Source organism: Hyla sarda, chromosome 2, assembly GCF_029499605.1.
Source record: "Hyla sarda isolate aHylSar1 chromosome 2, aHylSar1.hap1, whole genome shotgun sequence".
Lineage (NCBI taxonomy): Eukaryota > Metazoa > Chordata > Amphibia > Anura > Hylidae > Hyla > Hyla sarda.
Genome location: NC_079190.1, coordinates 408,240,895 through 408,248,293, shown reverse-complemented (window position 1 = coordinate 408,248,293; position 7,399 = coordinate 408,240,895). Strand labels below are relative to the sequence as shown.

At 41.7% G+C, this 7,399-nt stretch overlaps 1 protein-coding gene across 3 annotated transcripts in view; it reads left to right on the top strand.

Moving 5' to 3' along the window:
• Positions 1 to 7,399, top strand: part of DHRSX (dehydrogenase/reductase X-linked) — a 474,272-nt gene that overhangs the window by 181,274 nt on the left and 285,599 nt on the right. The window lies entirely within an intron of this gene.

The following is a 7,399-nucleotide window of genomic DNA, read 5'->3' as shown; positions in this document are numbered from 1 at the left end:
CTCATGAAAATCCACATGTCTTGGTAGACAAAATAATTGTAATCAAAATAGTACATAAATATGGGGGTTTTCTTTTTTTTTTGCCATTCACCTTGTGGTCAAACTTACACTTTATTTTAATTAGGGATGTCCCGATTCCAATACCAGTATCGGTATCGGGGCCGATACTAGCCATTTCCATGGTATCGGGGACTCGTTCAATGTCCATGATACTAAATCCGATACCTGCTGCTGCTCCGCAGCCCCGTTCTTCCGTCCACATCATGGCACTCCACCTCCTCCACTGTGCCCAGCGTAACGCTACAGAAGAAACAGCGACGTGTATGTCACCTGCTCCTCCATAGAACACCATGATTCGGACGGGGCAGCTGAGCAGCGCAGATGAGCTGACTACAAGGGTGGGGGCTGCGGTCTATGGGGCCCTGCTGTCTAGAGGTGGCCTGCTACCAATGTCTGCAGGGGGGCTACAGTTAAAAGGGGGCCTGCTGTTTACAAGGGGGTCTGCTACTAACGTCTGCAGGGGGGGCTGTGGTCTACAGGGGGGCCCTGCTACTAAAGTCTAAAGGGGGGCCATGCTGTCTAAAGGGGGGCTTGCTGTTTACAAGGGGGCTGCAGTCTACAAGGGGGCTGCTACTAATGTCTACAGGGGGGCCTGCTGTCTACAAGGGGGGGAGGGGGGCTGCGGTCTACAGGGGAGCTGCTACTAATATCTGCAAGGAGATACTAACTACTATTAAAGGCAATCTTACAGCAGAGTCACCTGCACTAACTTGAATTCATAAGTAGATGCAGGTGACCCGGTTTCTACCCCTGCTCACCATGTGGTCATTGGTCTCTCCACCAATGCAAATTCCCTGTTCTGCCCAATGGAGAAGAGATAAATCTTGGCTCATACTAGCTCTACAGCCGCCTCCATTGTACACAACAAGGAACCCACATATCCGCATGGTAAGCAGCACCAAAAACCGGGTCACCCTGGTGTCAGATTGCCTTTAAAATAAAAGTACTCATAATTGGTATCGGCGAGTACTAGAATTAAAGTATTGGTACTCTTACTCGGTCTTAAAAAAATGGTATCGGGACATCCCTAATCTTAATACTTTAGGTTGGCCTAATTACACCAATACCAAATATTTTTTTACTTCTTTTAAAGAAAATATAAAAAATCCTGACCCATTATAACATTTTTATTTTTCCAAATACGGGGCTGTATAAGGGCCCAATGTTTCGGTACCACTTTGGTATTGATCGGATTTTTTTTAACACTTTTTAGTTCATTTTTTCTGAGATATGAACTTATAAACATAATAATACTAACTCAAGTCTGTGATTTTTTTTAAATTTTATTTTTTTACGTTAACGCCATTGACCGTACGGGATATAAAATGTTATTTTTTTAATTCGGACAATTACGCACACGCCAATACCAAAAATATTTTATTATTACGTTTACATATTTTTTATATGGGGAAAAGGGGGGTGATATGAACTTTTAATATGGAAAGGGTTAATGGTTTTTTTAAAACTTTTATTAAACCTTTTTTTTTTATTTTTTTTATACACTTTATTTAAAATTCACCTGCCCGGTGCCCCGAACTACATGTCCCGGAAGTCGGACGATAGGATTGCCACATCCCTGCATTGACACTTTGGTGTTACCATTCCAGTCATTGTTAACAGTCTATATCTGTCCACATTGATTGGATACTATAGCAAAATCCAAGAAAATTGAAAGGCGGCACTCACCAGGTAGATGGCATCAAATCTTCTTTATTGTATCAAATATAAAGTGTATATGCAAAAGAAATGGAAGGCGCTCACCTAGCCTTTAATACCAAAAACTGAGCAAACCCGTTTAAACATCTATACCCTAGGTGTTAAATAATGTAAATTTAGGAAAAGAATGACTGTGTTCAAAGTTACAGGGATATAATATCTCAAGTATGTGTTTATTAAAAGTAACAATATAAAAAATACATAAAATATATAGCTATCTGAAAAGCCACAGGGCCCTGTAGCTATAGCAAAATAATGATTAAAATCTGAAATAATGATACTAATAATGGGAAATAGGTAAAAAAATATAGTGCAAAAGAATAAAAATCCAATATTACAGTTAGTAGGGCATTGTGCCACTTGTAGTCCATGCACATAAATGTTTTACACTTTCAGGTGATTATACATTATAATGTCATCGCAAGATGAAAAGCGCTAATTCCAGGAAGGAATTTGATAATGTGCTTGCTCCGGCAATTGATAGTAGTAATCAGCAAGTTAGAAATAATGTCACAGTATATAGTGCGGCAGTGCTGTGCACCTCTCACCTATCCCACCGATCACGGGAGACGGGAGTGTGGATCGATACGGTGTGATCCTGGAGTTGACAGCGCAACTCCGATGTCACAGGCTGTGTAAGTTGTATCTTGCCGGCAATTGTCTGCAGCAGGTATAAGTAGCCCCGGCATCCTCGTGTCTTTGACCGCGAGGGTTGCTTGACTGGCAGGGCACTATCTGTTCAAGGCACCTGTAGCAGTATGCTGGGCAGCAGCAGACCTCACTGGGCATTGATGAAATGCGAATAATATTCAGACTGGACTAGTTTCAGGATCTCCATAGATCCTTTCTTCAGCGGCTATAGTATATTGTGATCATCACAATATACTATAGCTGCTGAAGAAAGGATCTATGGATTGACATTTATTTACTTTTTTTTTTGTTACACTATTTTAGTCCTCATAGGGGACTATAACATGCAATTCTTGGATTGCATACACTGATCAATGCTATGCCTTAGCATAGCACTGATCAGTGTTATCTGCTCGATTGCTCCAGGCTGCTGAGGCTTCCTGGAGCATTGAGCCACAGATTGGAAGGCGAGGGGGCAAGTAAGGGCCATCCTGTCATCCTCTTAGCTGATCGGGACACCGCAGTTCAACCGCGGTGGACCCGAACAGCTCCGCTGAGCTGCCGGAACTTATTTTTTTAAATTTTAGACACCGCAACCAACTTTGATTGCGGCGTCTAATAAGTAAATGCCAGGCACTGCAATCGGTGATGTCCGGCATTAGACATGGGTCAGCTCGTGATCCCGTGTCATAGAAGGGGAGCTGGACGAGGGCGAAAAGGTACACCCTTTGTCCCCAAGAGGTTATGGCGCCAATGGGATGTAGTTTCTGCACAGCATTGCGAATGTAACAGATATAACAGATGTCAGCTGTAACATCCTGGCAGTTCTACCCCTCACACTTATTGCTTATTAATAATAGAAAAGGTTGAAGAGCTGGGCATCTCATTGATGCTTGGATTTTACCCTACAAATGTGTTCAAATGAAATATCTCCTTTTGGTTAAGATTGACAATGTGGACAACAAATATAAAACTGAGCTTGCTTTATCACAATGCAGTGTAGGAAAGAAATGTTACTTTGTTACCTTGGTTAGAGCAGACATGATTTTATTAACTTACCACGTGTTTCTGTGTTTATGGTCACATTTTAAATACAAAAATGGGGTCTACTTGTTACTGGTTCTTTTGAGTTAAAATGCTGCAAGAAGTTTGAGTTTGCAATCCTTATAGCTTCATTCATTTTCAGACCCCTGCTATGCAGTTTGTAGCTAGTTTCTAGGTTCAGTTGGGTTGGAAGGGACTCGATGTATGGGCGATGCAGCCTCTAATGCTGGGAAGGGAGGCTTGCTCTCATGAATCACCGGATCTTCTGTCAAGCAGACGGTGCAAGGAGTCTATGTGTCTTTCCTGGCATCCTTCTGTCTTTTCCAACATGGATACATCCTCCGCTCCAATGACTGATCCAGCAGAGCAGATAAAGGCAGCAAACTTTGTGAATAGGGTAGATGCCACCCTGGTTCACCTATTACAGTACTCTTATAAGTACTATAATATAAAATCTTATGGGACTCTGTCTCTTTATAGGGAGAAGGAGGCAAGTTGGCTAAAATGAACAAAAAAGTGTATTCTGTTGTGTTATGCTCACTTGGAGGAATCATACAAGAGACAATTATGTCAGGTATTGATATAATTCTTAAAGAGGAAAATTTGTCTCAAGATTCAGTCTTCTTTAGCAGAAAAACATGTTTTGGCTGAACCTACTACTAGCGCTTTACCAAGTTAATATCTCGTGATCCGACTAGCATTGGATTTGGCTGGAGATGACACAGAATATATTATTTTGATTCTGGTCATACTGATTCTTAGCTAGCTGCCATTCCTAATGAGAATCTGCTGTTGATTTGTTATTACCGGTGTTCTTATGCAAATTAAGTGTCTTGGTGCAGTTGAGCTGTTCCCAAGCCTTGTGTGCACTGTGACGTTTTCCAGGGTCTTCAGAGTAAACCCTTTCCTCCTGTGGTGAGCCTTCTACCTCTGTGCTCTCTAGTGCAGCTGCGGCCACAGGCTATTTTAAAGGGAAATCTCTCTGTTCACAAGAGAGATTTTACAGGGGAGGAGGGCGTTTATTCTGAAGAATCAGGCCGGATGTCATGTTGCACTTGGGGCTTGGGAATGCCCCGAGTGCACCAAGCCACTTAATCTGCATAATAAGAAAACCATGAAAAACTGAGCCACGCATAAGGAAACAGTAAATACCATTGTTAATGAATATTGAGAAAGTAATCCAAACAAAATAGTTTGAAGAGGGAATATATAGGGTCTTATAGTTTTTTTTTCTGTTAACTCTGATTTAAAGGCATTCATTTAAGGAATGAATTGATACGAAGAAGAGATTATCTGTTTCCAAAGATATTAACCCTTTCCCACTACAGGATGTATGAGCACATGTGATGTCATCCCACTTCGTCCAGGGCGTCCCTCAGCTGGAATCGACAGCCAGGGGCCGCAGCTCATAGCCTGCAGCAGTGATTGCAGCGGCGAGGCTATTGACCCTTTTAGATCCTGCGATCAAATATCCCCATCAGCTTACATAACGACCAGTGGTCCCTCCCCGTCTCCGTGCAGTTGATCTCCTCTCTGCATCTCCAGCTTGCTTTTGCAGGCTAGAGCAACAGAGCACAGATATCACTGATCAATGCTGTGCAATAGCACAGCATTGAACAGTGTTACCAATTTAAGGATTGCAGTATATAGAAACCGCAAACAGGAACGGTTTGCCATAAGTGTGTGCCCTTACATAACCACTGCTCCCAACACCTAACCGCTTGGTCAGAATGGTCTATAAATGGCAGGAAATGTGTTGAAAAGTCTCCACTGCTTCTCTCAGCCCCGTCCACTCAGTCTTATCAAGTAAGCAAAATGTCATGGAGTGTGTCGTAGAGGCATGTCTAGCAGTGGATCCCTGTGTGTGGGTGGCGCTAGTAGGACTTGCAGGCTTTCTTTATATGTCCTGTCTTACAGCAGTAGCATTGTGCTGCTATGATATTAATGCAAAAATGACAGACCACTGATCTGAACATGTCTGTCACTACATTATGCTCCTCTCAGGGAAGAGGGTACTATTAAGGCCTCATTTACATATATCAAGCATCCATCAGCGGAAACTGATAGCAGAACTGATCCCATTTATTTAAATGAGACAGTTCACAATTATCCGGTGTCTCAGTTTGGATGCTGGGTGGTTGAGCTCGCCAGGTCAGAACTGGACAGGGGAATGCATCTTGCTGTGTTCACCTGTCCGAGTGTTCCGAAAAAATGGATGCCAGATGCTACACAACTGATGAGTGTTAAGATTTAGGCTGGGTTTACGTATGCCGGACACCGGAAATATGCAATCATAGCCAAAGAAGATGTCAGGTTTCCTTTTAAAGGGAAACTGTCAGCAAATCCATACAGGGGTCACTCACATTTTTTTGTTGGGTTGCCGACAAGTTTTTGTCCGGTAAAGTCCCGTAATTCACCCCCTTTAGATGCGCACTGCAGGCATGTCCCACGCAGGCAGTCATACTTTGGGTCCTGGAGGAAGGTGCATAAGCCCGCCCCGCCTAATTCGTATATGCATTATGACCCAAAGTATGACTGCCGGCGGGGGACACGTCTGCAGAGCGCATCTAAAGGGGGTGAATTATGGGACTTAACCAGATGAAAACTCGGTGGGAATTCAACAAAATAAATGTAAGTGACCCCTGTATGGACTCCTCTTTACCCACACTATAACCCAGTGTATTGGGTTTAGTGTGGGTGAACTTGCTGACAGTTTTCCTTTTAAAGCCGATCTGTTGTCTGAGTATGCTACCTTTTTATATGTGGCTACTAGAGATGAGCGAACTTACAGTAAATTCGATTTGTCACGAACTTCTCGGCTCGGCAGTTGATGACTTATCCTGCATAAATTAGTTCAGCTTTCAGGTGCTCCCGTGGGCTGGAAAAGGTGGATACAGTCCTAGGAGACTCTTTCCTAGGACTGTATCCACCTTTTCCAGCCCACCGGAGCACCTGAAAGCTGAACTAATTTATGCAGGAAAAGTCATCAACTGCCAAGAAGTTTGTGACGAATCGAATTTTCTGTAAGTTCGCTCATCTCTAGTGGCTACATATTAAAGAGACATGTCCATATTCCTGTTTGTCAAATAATTAAAAATATTGTGCAGTTTAGCTAAAGGTTGGGCTGAAAGAGTACAGCTGACGCTATATTTATGAGTGATTACGCTCCTTGGCCGCTCTTAGCAGTGTTGACATGCTGTTGTGTATCAAAGGAATATTTGTCGGTCATTTTTGGTGTTTGCCGTTTAAACTAAAGCAGGCTCCACCATATAATGAACACTATTTCATATTGTATGCCTTTATGAGAAAACACTACCCAGATCTGCACAGAGTATTCATGTGCTTCCAGGTCTAATGACTTCACCTCTTCTTTTGAATGCACTTGGCCATTAAGCTACACTTTCTTCACTGGCAATAATACTGACAAAGACTCACGGGTCATTTCAGGCTGACGCCTTAAAAATGTTTTCTACATGGGTCCAAAATTGTTTGCTTCCTGAATGCTATTCATTTTGTAGAAAGAAAATGAGAAATAATCACAGTCACCACCTTAACGGAATAAAAGGCTGCTGCTTACCTTTAAATACAATTATTGCCATGCTATTTTTTAAGCCTTAAAATGTCCATAGAAACTTTGGTTAAAACAATCATAAAAATCTGCAGATTTTCTTATAAGAATGTGTGCAATTGTTCGATTTTCAACGACCATCAAATTAATTTGCATATTTTGTATTTTATTTTTGGTCGATTTTAAGGAGAAAAAAAGGGCAAAATTTAAAAATGTCAAGATTTAAACAAAATTGGCAGAAAAAATGGCATATTTTTAAACTACCGTAATCTGTATAAAATTATATTTAAGAAAAATGGATGATTTATTTTACAGGTATAAAAAGTGGCTTAAAAAAAAAAAGTACTTTTAACTCCCACCACAAAACAGGCAACCAATGTA